At 43.3% G+C, this 14,463-nt stretch overlaps 1 pseudogene; it reads right to left on the reverse strand.

The window, feature by feature from the left end:
- Positions 1-11,908: 11,908 nt before the first annotated feature.
- LOC122228542 lies at positions 11,909-12,267 on the reverse strand (annotated as a pseudogene).
- Between the last annotated feature and the right edge of the window lie 2,196 nt (positions 12,268-14,463).

The raw sequence follows: 14,463 nt of genomic DNA on the forward strand, positions 1-14,463 counted from the left end.
GTTTAGATGACAACTCAGGTAGAATCCATTAGTACCTAAACATCTTTCAGTGGGAAGCCTCCTGCTCCAAAGGACAGCAGAACTGCATGGTGGCAGAGCTTGCCTTTTTATTTTGTTATTTACATAAAGCAAATGTGCAGCGTACATGGCCCTTGCAAACAAGCACTTATCCGCAGGGAGCAGGTATCCGTGTGATGTTGCTGGCTTCCCTTTCATGCCAGCTGGAGGAGGAGGCTGTCCCAGGGACAGGGAATGATGAATCCAAAAGACCCCAGCCTCTTCTCTTGGCCCCTAGGGAGGCTCATGATTTCTGTTCAGTGGCATCCAGAGCTTTCCAGCTGCCCACACCAGCTGTGCTAACTGCGAGGCTGCTCTGGGGCCCTCCATCCATACAGCTGCTGCCCTCACTCATGTGGGCCCTGGACCAGACCAAGGAAAAGACCTGGAGACTGCAATTCCAATCCTGGCTCTGCCAGTTGATGGCTGTGTGACCTTGGAGAAGTAACTTACACTCCCTGAACTTGAATTTCTTTAGGTGTAAACTGGCCTCCAAATTGCCCTAGTTCTCATTTATGGGTTTCTACCAAGCACAAGTGCCATTCTCTTTAGGAACCCAGGATGAGTGTTTGCTGGAGGGCTAGTTCAGAAGACTAGAAGACTATTTCAGGTCCCTGCTCAGAAGTACTTCCCTCCACTGAAGACAGATGACTGAGCCCAGGTACTGCCCCTCATGGACACCCTTCCCAGAGTCCAGCTGCAGCATTTGTCCCCCCTTTTTCAAGTCCTAATATTGGTCTCCTGAAGCTAGTTTTCTTCACTGGTCTTTTTCCCAGCATGTCAGTGCATCGCCATGAAGACTGGAATCTCAGTGAGGCATCCTAACACCAACACCTACACCCACCCCAACATTACACCCAGCTAATAGAACTGGGTGCTCACTAGGACCAGGCCCCGGTCTGCTCATGTTATATGTAGCATCTCATTCAAACTTTAGTGTACCCCAAGAAAAGGCATCTGCCTTTTACACATAAGAAAATGGGCCTAGAGGAAGGACCAGCTAACTCTGTATGGGAGAATGAAGGCAGGCAGCCTGGAGGAGATGGCTTGGGAGCTCCAGCTTTCCAGATAGAGAAGCAGTGGGTCTTCCATGTGCCCCTCTCCCCTGACTGCCACTACCTTTGTAGCCTAGCAGCTGAAGTTAGGAGGTTGTTTTTAAAATTCAGATCCCGGATTGTGAGCCAAACCTTGGCAGAAGCAAAGGCTCTTATTTTTTTTTTTAATGTTTATTTATTTTTGCAGAGAAAGGGGGAGATACAGAACTCAAAACAGGCTCCAGGCTCTGCGCTGTCAGCACAGAGCCTGATGCAAGGCTCGAACTCACAGACTCACAGACCATGAGATCATGACCTGAGCCGAAGTCAGCCACCCAACCAACTGAGCCACCCAGGCACCCCACAAGCAAAGGCTCTTAACTATGTGCCCATGTATTTATCAAGCTAGCACAAGCTGAACATACAATCTCTCACAGTGAAATGTAAGCATAAATTACAGAAAGTTGCCTTTGACAAGGAACAGACTATGGTCCTAATTCTACTGAAGCAAAATCTGCCCTCTCCTGAGGGTGCCCAGGGTCAACAGGCCACATTCTGGCTGAGCTGGGGGCCATGTTATTGGACAGGGAGAGGCAGCCTGCCCCACCTGGCAGCACACTGAGAGGAAAGGGAGAGGGTGGCATAGGTGTGGACAAGTGAGGACAGAGGTGAGAGCATAAGCAAAGACCCACTTCCTGCCCGCCCAGGGAAAGAGCTGGGCCCTGCTCATTGCAACAGAAAAAGGAGGTGGGGCTGGCCCGAGAGGCCTGGGCCTGCCCATAGGATGGGTTCCTCAGCCCCATTCAGAGCAATGACACCAGCCCCAGCCGGGATTCCCATGCTTGCTGCAGGGCAAGGAGGGGCCGGGACAACAGGGGTGTGATCACCACAGCATACAGTCTTGTGCCCTTCCTGCTAACATCTGAATTGGGGCTGCTGATGGGCAGTCTTGGACCTGCATGCTGTGGACACTGTGACCCAGGGGTAGGGCTGGAGAAGGCGGTGAAAAAGAACTGATGCGGACAGCAGATAAGAAGGAAAGGATGGGAAGAAGGTTCCATCAGGAAGGTTCTCACCTGCCTCCTCATCTGCCCCAAACTGCCAGCTGCCAAGTTAGATAAAAGCCGATTAGCTCAGTGGCTTACACGATAGGAGATGTGTTCCTGCTCATACTCCTGACTGGACCACCTTTCACGTGCTCATTCAGGGACTTGGGCTCCTTCCACATGGTGGCTCTGCCCACGGTTGGCAGTAGGCCGTGGCATTGTGTCCATTGGGTCAGGAATGGGAGAAAGAAGACGTGGGGTATTCCATGGGAGGTTTCACGGCCAGACCTGGCAGGGCCCACGTCACTTCCACCCACCTCCCTCAGCCGGAACTTGGCCCCGTGGCCACACCTAACAACAGGCAGGCTGCAAAAACAGTCTGTGTGCCCAGGAGGAGAGGAAAACAGGACTGGTGAACAAGTCAGTTTGTCACCTCAGATCACCTCTCTGCACTTAGCGTCGCAGAACCTTACAATCATTAAAACCCCCGTTGGATGTTAGGACCATGAATTCAGAGAATCTTATAAGTATGAAGTCATAGAACTTGCAAGATCCACAATCATGGAAGCTTTGAAATAATCATGGAAGCTCCTAGATCTGAGGAATTGGTTGTAGATATGTCCATTTCCCCTATCAGATTATAAGTTACCAGAGGGACAAAGTACTTCCTCAGCACCCACAACACTGGCTGTGATGATCGTAGTGCTAGCAGTGGTGGAAGAAAGGGACGTGGTGCCTGTGATGTGCCAGGTGCTGTTCTAAGCACTCTGGATATTTAAATTCATTTGCCTCTCACAACACCCTTGAGGTAAGACTATTATTATCCCCAATTAACAGATGAGAAAACCAAGGCAGAGAGGTAAAGGAATACCCCTGGGGCCAGGCAGCTAGTGCGCATTCAATAAGTATCTGTTGATCTGGAAGTACTGAACTAGTGTGAACCACTGTCCACCACAAACTGTCTTCATTTTCTCTCTCACTTATAAAGGAAGAAGATGGAAAGCTTTTGGGACATAATTGAAATATTAAAGAGACCCACAGATAGAGAACAACTCACTTTGTTGTTTGCCCCCCAAACTTCTGAAATGAATTCCCCATTACAATGGGAAAATTGGTGGCCTCATTAATTTCTGGGAGGGGGTTTGAAGTCAGTCTGAAGCAGGTGTGGGGGAAGGGCTTATCCCCATGCTCACTGAGGAGGCCTTGCCTGTTCCATCTAATTAACAATAAACTAGACACCCCAACACAATCTGCTTCTACATCTATAACACGCTGACAATCTAAAAATGCCAGCCTCCTCCTTGTGTGTCAACGAAATGTCACTGGCGACATTTGATGCAATTCAGAGATGAAAGTAAATCCAATATTATTGCTGACTAAATAACAACAGGCCCAATCAGGGGCCCCCAAGCCCCAGAGCAGGATAGGGCAAGGAGGCAGTGCAGCATGAAGACAGAGGAAACAGCTCCTTCCAAGATGAACCAACCCCTAGCTGCCCATGGATTGGAAACTCCAACTTGCTGGCCCACTCTGCTGGGGAGAGGCAGGACTTACAACCCCCAAAGCCAGCTGGGTGGGCCAGAGGGAGCTGTCTTCCCTCTCTGAGCCACAATTTCTTCTCCTGTGAGCAGCTCTGTGTGACAGGCAAGGGTCTAGACACTGAGGACACAGCAATCTTTTCTTTTCTATTTATTTGTTTATTTATTTTTGCAGTGTCCATCCTCTCCACTAGACTGTGAGCCACATGAAGGTAAACACCAGCTCTCTCTTGCTCACCCTTGTATCCTAGCCCCACCCACACAGGTGCTCAATCAATACTTGTGAAATGCATGCATGCATGAGTGAGTCACCTTGTTTGGCTTCCCACTAGCCTGGGAGCTTCCTGGGAGGCTATGTGGGCTGCATACCACGTATGAGGTATCACTTATCTCCTGGTGCCCAGTTCCCAACAGAGCAATGACAACCTTGATGCAAACTACACCAGTTCTCACCACACGGAACCCTTCTTGGTGGCACCCAGTATCAAAAACACCTCGACTGGGGGATCAAAATGAACATCACCAGTGACAGGTAGACAGACATCAAGTGCTTCCTGATGTGTCCCTGAGAAGGACACAACATCATTTATGCAGTGTTATAGCCACTGGTGCAGCAGCTGAATCTAATTACAAAGGAACATCAGACAAACCCAAAATGAGAAGCATTCTACTAAAGAAGGAGCAGGGAGCAGGGGGCAGGGGCAGACTGTGTCTTCAAAAATGCCATTTTCATAAAAGATAAAGAAATGCTGAGAAACTATTCCAAGTTATAGAAGACCAAAGAGATGGGGCATTTGGGTGGTAGGTTGAGTGCTCAACTCTTGATTTCAGCTCAGGTCAAGATCTCATGGTTCATGGGATCAAGCCCTGCATCTGGCTCTGTACTGACAGTGAGTAGCCTGCTTGGGATTTTCAGTCTCCATCTCTCTCTGCCCCTTCCACACCCCTCTCTATCTCAAAATATATAAATAAACATTAAAAAAAGAAGACTAAAGAGATATGACAATTAAATAGAATGCGTGATCATCTACTGGAGAGACAAAATGCCATAAAGAATATTACTGGTCGGGGGGAAAAGCCAAAATGGCAGAACAGCATGGTAGGTTTTTTTGCATCTTGCATCCATGAAATACAGCTAGACCAACACTAACCATTCTACACACCTAGAAAACTGATTTGAGGACTAACACAACAATCTGCACAACCTGAACCACAGAATTCAGCAGGTACGGGGTGCAGAGAGGTGAGCTGGGGGAGAAAGAAGCCACAGAGAGCAGGGAGCTGTTTTTGCTTGAGGAGAGAGGACAGAATGGGGTGTTGGGGAGGGGAGTATGGGAAAAGCACCCCCCCAAAAGCAGCTGGAGAGAAAGTGGAAAAGTGGAAATAGCCACAGGGACTGAACTAAAAAGGGAGAAAGGAGAGGGTTTAAATTCCATTAAGACTGTAAACAAGAGGAGTGCAGAGTCTGCAACTCCACAGCTCAATACCTGGTGGTGCTCTGGTGGGAAGGGCGAATCCCCAGGAGCAGAGTGAAGTCCAGGGAGTCTTTGGGCTACATGGAGAGAGGCGGTTCCCCTGCTGGAAGGACACTGGGTTCAGGCTGTGCGGCCACCTGGTCCCAGCAGACTTCAGAGAACAATCACATTCACGGGTGCTGGAACAAGGTCGTTAAGGGCTACGCCTTGTGCCAGAGGTATGTTGTGATTTTCCATGATCCCTGAAACGCTGTGGCTACATGATTGCGTGAACTTTTTCTGGAGCGGGCTAGCACGCAGCTGCAGTCTTGGGCATCGGCAGCAGCAAGGTCCCACAAACGTTCCTGGGTGCAGCCGGCCCCGGCCATTGTTCGGTGAGACCCTCCCAAAGAGCGGCAGAACGAGTCAAAGCCGCAGTCCCTCAGAAGCGAGGGGTCGTAAACACAGCCAATCCGCGATAAAACTCAGAAGGGAGGTGGAACCTGGCAACCTGACAGCTTGGTCACAGACAGCGTAAAAGCAGGGAGTGGACAGAAGCTGGAGACAAAGGATAGGCACGCAGTTGCCGATCAGAACAGCGCCCCGAGTCTGGGTAGATCGGTGACGCCATTTTCACCCTCCGCCCCACCCCGCGCATGCGCATATACATACACACCTGCAAGCTCCACAACAATCTACCCCAGTAGGCTAAGCAGCGCCATCTAGTGGGGAACGGAGCCATTACACTAAGCCCCGCCCAACTGGGCCAACCTTGCTCTTTAGGAACACAAGTCTCTGCCTGCTTAGTTTACTGACTATAAAGAGCTTCATACATTGACTTCTAGGAGAAAACGATGTAATTTCAATCATATTTCAGTCTGTTCACTGGTCCATCTATTCAATTTATTTTCTTCTTTTTTGTTTCTTTTTCTTGAATACAGAAAGAGAAAAAAATTATTATTTTCAATTTTTATTAAAAATATTTTTCTTTAATTTTTTATACTATTTTTTTATTTTTTGTAAATTTTTAAAATTCCATTTTACTTCCATCATTTCATTTTATTCCACTTCAGTGTATTCATTTTTTCAAATTTTCAAACATTTTCCTTTTTCCCCCCTTGTTTCTTTAATCTATCAAGCTCCTTTCAACAACCAGATCAAAACACACCTAGGATCTAACATCATTTATTTGATTTGTGTGTGTGTGTGTGTGTGTTGTTTTTAATTTTTTAATTTTAATTTTTTTACCTTATTAATTCCTTTTCTTCCTTAAAAATGACTAAATGAAGGAATTCACCCCAAAAGAAAGAGCAGGAAGAAACAATAGCCAGGGACTTAATCAACACAGATACAAGCAAGATGTCAGTATTTAGAATCACAATAATAAGAATACTAGCTGGAGTCGAAAATACATTAGAATCCCTTTCTGCAGAGATAAAAGAAGTAAAAAATAGCCAGAATGTAATTAAAAATGCTATAACTGAGCTGCAATCATGGATGGATGTAGCAGCGGCAAGGATGGACGAAGCAGAACAGAGAATCAGCGATATAGAGGACAAACTTGTAGAGAATAATGAAGCAGAAAAAAAGAGGGAGATTAAGGCAAAAGAGCACAATTTAAGAATTAGAGAAATCAGTGACTCATTAAAAAGGAACAACATCACAATCATAGGGGTCCCAGAAGAGGAAGAGAGAGAAATAGGGGTAGAAGGGTTATGTGAGCAAATCATAGTGGAAAACTTTCTTAACCTGGGGAAAAACAGAGGCATCAAAATCCAGGAAGAACAGAGGACCCCCATTAGATTCAACAAAAACTGACCACCAACAAGGCATATCATAGTCAAATTCACAAAATACTCAGGCAAGAAGAGAATCGTGAAAGCAGCAAGGGAAAAAAAGTCCTTAACCTACAAGGGAAGACAGATCAGGTTTGCAGCAGACCTATCCACAGAAACTTGGCAGGCCAGAAAGGAGTGGTGGGATATATTCAGTGTGCTGAATCAGAAAAATATGTAGCCAAGAATTCTTTATCCAGCAAGGCTGTCATTCAAAATAGAAGGAGAGATAAGAAGTTTCCCAGACAAACAAAAAATAAAGGAGTTTGTGACCACTAAACCAGCCCTGCAAGAAATTTTAAGGGGGACTTTCTCAGGGGAGAAAAGATGAAAAAAAAAAAAAATATATATATATATATATATATGTAAATAAATACCAAAAGCAACAAAAGATTAGAAAGGCCCAGAGAACACCACCAGAAACTCTAACTCGACAGCATCATAATGGCAATCAATTCATATCTTTCAGTACTCACTCTAAACATCAATGGACTAAACACTCCAATCAAAAGACATAGGGTAACAGAATGGATAAGAAAACAAGATCCATCTATATGCTATTTACAAGAGACCCACTTTAGACCTAAAGACACCTTCAGTTTGAAAGTAAGGGGATGGAGAACCATCTATCATGCTAATGGTCAACAAAAGAAAGCCAGAGTAGCCATACTTATATCAGACAATTTAGACTTTAAAATAAAGACTGTATCAAGAGATGTAGAAGGGCATTATAACATAATTAAGGGGTCTATCCACCAAGAAGACCTAACAATTGTAAATATTTATGCGGCAAATGTGTGAGCACCCAAATATATAAATCAATTAATCACGAACATAAAGAAACTCATCGATATTAATACCATAATGATAGGAGACTTCAACACCCCACTCACAGCAATGGACAGATCATCTAATCAAAAAATCAACAAGGAAGCAATGGCTTTGAAAGACACACTGGACCAGATGGACTTAACAGATATTTTCAGAACATTTCAGCCTAAAGCAGCAGAATATACATTCTTCTCCAGTGCACATGGAACGTTCTCCAGAATAGACCATATACTGGGACACAAATCAGCCCTAAGTAAGTACAAAAAGATCGAGATCATACCGTGCATATTTTCAGACCACAATGCTATAAAACTCGAAATCAACCACAAGAAAAAATTTGGAAAGGTAACAAATACTTGGAGACTGAAGAACATCCTACTAAAGAATGAATGGGCTAACCAAGCAGTTAAAGAGGAAATTAAAAAGTATATGGAAGCCAATGAAAATGATAACACCACAACCCAAAACCTCTGGGATGCAGCAAAGGCGGTCATAAGAGGAAAGTATATAGCAATCCAGGCCTTCCTAAAGAAGGAAGAAAGATCTCAGATACACAACCTAACCTTATGCCTTAAGGAGCTGGAAAAAGAACAGCAAATGAAACCCAAAACTAGCAGAAGAGAGAAAATAATAAAGATTAGAGCAGAAATTAATGCTATCGAAACCAAAAACACAGTAGAACAGATCAATGAAACCAGAAGCTGGTTCTTTGAAAGAATTAACAAAATTGATAAACCCCTAGCCAGTTTGATCAAAAAGAAAAAGGAAAGGACCCAAATAAATAAAATCAAGAATCAAAGAGGAGAGATCACAGCCAACACAACAGAAATAAAAACAATAATAAGAGAATACTCTCAGCATTTATATGCCAATAAATGGGTAATCTGAAAGAAATGGAAAAATTCCTAGAAATATATACACTACCAAAACTGAAACAGAAAGAAATAGAAAATTTGAACAGACCCATAACCAGTAAGGAAATCGAATTACCAATCAAAAATCTGCCAAAAACAAGAGTCCAGGGCCAGATGGCTTTCCAGGGGGAATTCTACCAAACATTTAAGGAAAAGGTAACACCTATTCTCTTGAAATAGTTCCAAAAAAATAGAAATGGAAGGAAAGCTTCCAAACTCTTTCTGTGAAGCCAGCATTACCTTGATTCCAAAACCAGACAGAGACCCCACTAAAAGGGGAACTATAGACCAATTTCCCTGGTGAACAGGGATGCAAAAATCCTCAACAAGATATTAGCCAACTGAATCCAACAATACATTAAAAAAATTACTCAGCACGTCCAAGTGGGATTTATACCTGGGATGTAGGGCTGGTTCAATATCCACAAAACAATTAACGTGATTCATCATGTCAATAAAAGAAAGGACAAGAACCACATGATCCTCTCAATAGTTGCAGAGAAAGCATTTGACAAAATACAGCATCCTTTCTTGATAAAAACTCTCGAGAAAGTAGGGATAGAAGGAGCATACCTCGAGATCATATAAGCCATATATGAATGAGCCAACACTGATATCATCCTCAATGGGGAAAAACTGAGAGCGTTCCCCCTAAGGTCAGGAAGAAAACAAGGATGTCCACTCTCACCACTGTTATTCAACATAATATTGGAGGGCTTAACCTCTGCAATCAGACAACACAAAGAAATAAAAGGCATCCCAATCGGCCAGGAGGAGGTCAACCTTTAACTCTTCCCAGATATGATCCTCTATATGGAAAACCCAAAGATTCCACAAAAAAACTGCTAGAACTGATCCATGAATTCAGCAAAGTTGCAGGATATAAAATCAATGCACAGAAATTGGTTGCATTCCTATACACCAACAATGAAGCAACAGAAAGAGAAATCAAGGAATCAATTCCATTTATAATTGCACCAAAACCCATAAAATACCTAGGAATAAATCTAACCAAAGAGGTGAAAAATCTATACACTGAAAACTATAGAAAGCTTATGAAAGAAATTGAAGAAGACACAAAAAAATGGAAGAATATTCTATGTTCCTGGATAGGAAGAACAAATATTGTTAAAATGTCGATACTACCCAAAGCAATCTACATATTCAATGCAATTCCTGTCAAAGTAACACCAAGGTTCTTCACAGAGCTAGAACAAATAATCCTAAAATTTGTATGGAAACAAAAAAGATCCCAAATAGCCAGAGCAATCTCGAAAAAGAAAACCAAAGCAGGAGGCATCACAATCCCAGACTTCAAGCTATACTACAAAGCTAATCATCAAGACAGTATGGTACTGGCACAAGAACAGACACTCAGATCAATGGAACAGATAGAGAACCCAGAAATGGACCCACAAATGTATGGCCAACTAATCTTTGACAAAGCAGGAAAGAATATCCAATGGAATAAAGACAGTCTCTTCAGCAAGTGGTGCTGGGAAAACTGGACCGCCACATGCAGAAGAATGAATCTGGACCTATCTTACACCATATACAGAAATAAACTCAAAATGGATGAAAGATCTAAATGTAAGACAGGAAGCCATCAAAATCCTCGAGGAGAAAGCAGGCAAAAATCTCTTTGACCTCAGCCACAGCAACTTCTTACTCAACACGACTCCGGAGGCAAGGGAAACAAAAGCAAAAATGAACTACTGGGACCTCCTCAACATAAAAAGCTTCTGCACAGAGAAGGAAACAATCAGCAAAACTAAAAGGCAACTGACAGAATGGGAGAAGATATTTGCAAATGGCATATCAGATAAAGGGTTAGTATCCAAAATCTATAAAGAACTTATCAAACTCAACACTCAAAAAACAAATAATCCAGTGAAGAAATGGGCAAAAGACATGAATAGACACTTCTCCAAAGAAGACATCCAGATGGCCAACCCACACATGAAAAAATGCTCAACATCACTCATCATCAGGGAAATACAAATCAGAACCACAATGAGATACCACCTCACACCTGTCAGAATGGCTAACATGAACAACTCAGGCAACAACAGACGTTGGCGAGGATGTGGAGAAAGAGGATATCTTTTGCACTGCTGGTGGGAATGCAAACTGGTGCAGCCACTCTGGAAAACAGTATGAAGGTTCCTCAAAAAATTAAAAATAGACTACCCTACAACCCAGTAATTGCACTACTAGGTATTTATCCAAGGGATACAGGTGTGCTGTTTCGAAGGGACACATGCACCCAATGTTTATAGCAGCACTATCAACAATAGCCAATGTATGGAAAGAGCCCAATTGTCCATCGATGAATGTGTGGATAAAGATGTGGTATATATATACAATGGAGTGTTACTCGGCAATCCAAAAGAATGAAATCTTGCCATTTGCAACTACGTGGATGGAACTAGGGGGTATTATGCTAAGCAAAATTAGTCAGAGAAAGATAAATATCATACAACTTCACTTATATGAGGACTTTAAGATACAAAACAGATGAACATAAGGGAAGGGAAGCAAAAATAATATAAAAACATGGAGGGAGACAAAAACATAAGAGAATCTTAAATAAAGAGAACAGAAGGTTGCTGGAGGGATTGTGGGAGGGAGGATGGGCTAAATGGGTAAGGGGGTAAGGAATCTACTCCTGAAATCATTGTTTCACTATATGCTAACTAACTTGGATGTAAATTTTAAAAAGTAAATTAAAAAAAAAGAATATTACTGGGTCAATTGACAAAATGGGAATACAGTCAGAACTGATGAAACTATTAGTGTTAATTTTCTATTGCTGCTGTAACAAATAATCACAAATTTAATGGCTTAAAACAACCGAAATTTATTTAGGATGTGGACATCTTTGAGGGGCCATTATTCCTGCTGACATAGTCATAATTGATACAAGCATCTTACCAATGACAAAATTACTAAAGTTGTTAACTGTCCTGTGCTTATGTAAGAAAATATTCTTACCCTTCAAAAGTATACACTGAAGTATTTATTTGTTTATGGAAAACAAAGCTTTCTTCATTTATTTGACATGCAGGTGAGAAGAGGACTGTAATGTCACTGGCACATCTGCATGAAGGGTTTCAGAAGCTGGTATCCACCAGGCCCCTCCTCTACCAGGAGGACCCTCTGCAAGGGGCAGGCAGCTCACAGATGCCCTCCGTGCCAATCATAGAAAAGTCATGACTGTCCCTTTCTTGTCAATCTGCCAGGGTTCCAGGGGGGAAAAGCAGATAATTATCAGATCCTGGCCCAGGTCCAGCTCCTTGGTGAGGGACTTGAAAAATTGGGCTTTGTGACCGCAGTTCTCCCCTGCAGTGTCCTCCACACGTGATGGAAGAGATGAGCAGTTGCACGCAGGGCTCAGTGGAGCTGTTCACCACCAAGACCAGACCTGGTCACACCATCACGCTCACATAGTCTTCAGGTTGGCCCAGGATGGCTGCACTGGCCGTGCGGAGTCGCTCTACCAGTCCTGTGGGCACGCCGCTGTTTTGGTAAGTTCTTATCCAGCTCGACAACTGGCATGTCTGGCAAGAAGGAACTGGAGTGGCCACAGCAGCGGAGAAAGAACAAGCAGAGTCTACACTCAAGTATTTAGAGGCAAAGGGTCACGGTGTATGCAACCTACTCTCATATGGAACAGAAATAACAATATACAAAGAGAGAATGGGAGGGGGGAAATGATAAAGCAAATTGACAATTTACAATAGGTACTTCTGGATAAGAAGTATATATAGTAGCCTTCCTACTATATTTGCAACTCTTCCATAATTTGAAGTAATTTCCAAATGAAGTACATGTGTATGGCTGTGTGTGTGTGTGTGTGTGTGTGCACATGCATGTGTGTGTGTGTGTATTTGCGATAAGTAAGAGTGCCAAGGAGCTGAGACAAGAGGTTTGCTGTGTCTTAGTTTCATCTCACCAAGTAGATTGAAGAACACCTCAGGCGCTCTCCGTTGTCGACAGAACACCCTATGTCCTCAACATGACATTCAGGCTTTTTCATGACCTTCAGCCTCCTCTAGCAATCACATCTTCCATCTCCCATCTATTCTTTTATCCACATCTGATTACTTACCATTCCTCAAAACTACATCATAAAAATCTCTCCACTTATTAAGCATCTAGTGTATACTGGCTCTACCCCCTTGTCATTTCATTCAATCCTCACAACAGAACTTCAAGTTAGATACCAGTGTTCCCTCTTACAAATAGTGAATCAAAGGCTCAGACAGGTTACTTGATTTGCTTAAGGTCACACAGCTAGAGCTAGACTTTAAATCATGTCTAAAACCAGGTTCTTTTCCATATACTGCATTGCCCCACCCTCTAAGTACTGATTCAATAAACATTTCCTAAGCACTCACTCAGTGCTGGGCTCTATGCCAGGCACTGGGAGTACAAACGTAATCAATCCCACTTCAACCTCCCAGAGTGTATGATTTAGCCACAGAGATAGGGACAGGGCTGAGGAGAGCAAGGGGTTAAGGGTCAGGGTCAGCCGGGTTTCCAGAGTCTGGCTCCATGATCCTAGAAGCTGAGCCAGGAACCTAGGTGGTGGTGCAAGTAAAGAGGGAAACCTCCCCGCCCTCAGATGGTGGGGAGTCCTGGGTGAAGGTTCCGGGAACATTTTTCTTTTTAGTCAGGTCTCTGCTGCCCTCTAGTGGGAGATGCAGAGATAACAGGAGGAGAAGTTTCACCCAGAAGTGGCGCGTGGGGGTGGGGAGCCACATTAACTCTGAGCCTCTTCTTAGCCTTGGGATCTGTGACATGGTTCCCTGACTTGTAAATGTAGAGGTCTGGGTTTGAAACTGCAGTTTTGCAGGGGTCAGTCTGCTTCACCAGGAGAGATACTCAACTTTTCTCAGGTCATATACTGAGCCCCAAAATTAACCCCAGACAGAGCCCCTCAAAGACTGAGCTATGATGAAGGTCACAGACTGAATTCTGACCTTGATTAGAGACTAAACCCACCCTAACACCCTACCAGACTTCTGCCACCCCCTCGCCTGCTCCCCAGTTGCTAAACACCACCATTACTAGAAATTAAATTATATCCATTCACAATTAAATAAGCTGTAAAGAAAAACAAAGATGATACATACTCAACATGTATTACTTCCTAATTATTTTATTACATTCTGCTGCTGGCTATACTCTTGAGGTGATTTAAATCTACAGTGTCTGCATGGCACAAATGCTATATAATGGCATGCAAATTCACATCACTCCCCAAGTCCCCAGCATATTCAGGGATAGCTTGAAATTAGCCATGCTGAGAGTATTTACACCACAGAAATTGGCAAATATTACAGCATCAGGCTTGAATTATTGTTTTGTTAATTGTCTAGACCAGGAATCACCAAACCACAGCCAACATGCTATTTTTGTATGGTGACTTAAGAATGATTTTTACATTTTAAAAATGTTGAAAAAGATATAACAAAGGAGAATATGCAACAGAGACCATATGAGTCTCACAAAGCCTAAAACATTTACTATCTGGCCCCTTCCAGAAGGAGTTGGCTGATCTCTGGTCTAGACATAAGAACGTGTGGGGAAAATGTTAATAATGCAGATTATAAACATGTCAGATCTATAGCTGCTACCACATTATAAATCACACAGATTATTGAGGGAATATTTTTCCAGCATTTGAAAACTATTATCTAATGCAGCAAAAAAAGTCATTCACATCATTGACAAAGAAGTGAAATTCCA

Source organism: Panthera leo, chromosome C1 (genome assembly GCF_018350215.1).
Source record: "Panthera leo isolate Ple1 chromosome C1, P.leo_Ple1_pat1.1, whole genome shotgun sequence".
Classification (NCBI taxonomy): Eukaryota; Metazoa; Chordata; class Mammalia; order Carnivora; family Felidae; genus Panthera; species Panthera leo.